We start from the raw sequence: 1,736 nt of genomic DNA, 5'->3' as shown, positions 1-1,736 counted from the left end.
TGAAAAAATTAAGTAAAAAAAGCATCAACTAAGACTCAGAAAAAAACCATCGACTCCATGTGATTTCTTTTGCCGACTCCACATCTCCCTTCGTGAGCCCCCTAATAAGTTTGTTGGGGTTGGTCCCCGACAATATATGTTCCTAAAATCGGAAGAAAATCCTTGTAAGACTCACTAACTCTCAGTGAGCAGTAGGTGGTTATTTGGGTAGCTACTAATTACATTTTTTGTAACTTAAAATAATTGAGCCTATGTGTTTTGGAAATTGTTATTTATGTTCTTGTAGCATAGGGTGTCAAAACATAGTTCACTTATGAATTTGCTTTTCCTTAAGACAATAGGAGAAGCAGTACATAGTATTCATGTTTTGTTGGCAGTCAGACTTGAAAAGTTCATATAAATGTATGTTAAATTTTTCTTCCTGAGATATTCTTCTCTTAGATATGCTGACCTCTTCCTTTCATTGAAGTTTATCTGAATATCACCTCTACAGAAAACCTTTCCTATACTACTGTGGCTCAAGAATCACAGTCTTACACAGAGATCTTGAACTTTATTTGTACATTAAAATAAACTGCTGTTAGGTGCCTTCAAGTAGGTACTGACTCACAGCAAACTTATGCACAGCACAACGAAACACTACCTGATCCTGGGCCAACCTCACTATTGTTACCATGCTTGAGATCACTGATGCTGCCACTTTGCCAATCCATCTCGCTGGGGGTCTTCTTCTTTTTCTCTAACCCTCCACCTTACCAAATATGATATCTTTCTCCAGCAATTGGTAACTCCTGACAATACGTCTGAAGTATGAGAGATGAAGTTTGGCCATCTTGGCCTTCAAGGAGCACTCTGGCTGCACTTCTTAGAACACAGATCAGTTGGTTCTTTTGGCAGCTCATAGCACTTTCCAATATTCTCCTCCAACACCATAACTCAGAAGCATCAATTCTTCTACAGTCTTCCTTATAAAATATTGCTACCAGAACCTTACCCAAGTTAAAATCTCTGGTACCCTTTCAGATAGGAAGTGTTGGTTCTTTTTAGAAGTGTTACAAGATATAGCTTCTCTGTCTACTAGTGTGGCTCAAGAGATATTCTTTTCTTAGATATGTTAGCCATTTTAGACTAGGATATGAAGTGGTGTCTCATTGTGGTTTTGATTTGCATTTCCCTGGTGACACTGTAGGATAAGCACTAGATTGCTTATCCTACAAGGTTACACTTGTAAAATTTAAACCACCAGCAGCTCCACAGGAGAAAGCTGAGAATTTTCACTACGAGTTAGAATTAACACAGTGGCAATAGAATACAGTAGAATATAATAGAATATAGTGCTGTGGGGTTCCTTTTCATGTGCTTATTGCCAATTGTGTATATCATATTTTAAGAATTGTCTGCTCAAATCCTTTTCCAATTAAAAAAAATAACTTATTACCTTTTTATTGTTGAATTTACACACAGTAAACATACACCAACTCAAGTTTCTATATGTGCATTTCAGTGACATGGATAATGTTCTTGGAGTTGTGCAACTCATCCTCCTTTTCTGAGTTTTTCTATCCTTAATATAGATAGATAGATAGATAGATAGATAGATAGATAGATAGATAGATAGATATAGATAGATAGATAGATAGACAGACAGACAGATAGATATAGATAGATAGATAGATAGATAGATAGATAGATAGATAGAGATAGATAGATAGATAGATAGATAGATAGATAGATCT

Source organism: Chrysochloris asiatica, unplaced genomic scaffold (assembly GCF_000296735.1).
Source record: "Chrysochloris asiatica unplaced genomic scaffold, ChrAsi1.0 scaffold00053, whole genome shotgun sequence".
In the NCBI taxonomy this organism is placed as follows: Eukaryota; Metazoa; Chordata; class Mammalia; order Afrosoricida; family Chrysochloridae; genus Chrysochloris; species Chrysochloris asiatica.
This window is presented reverse-complemented; position numbering follows the sequence as displayed.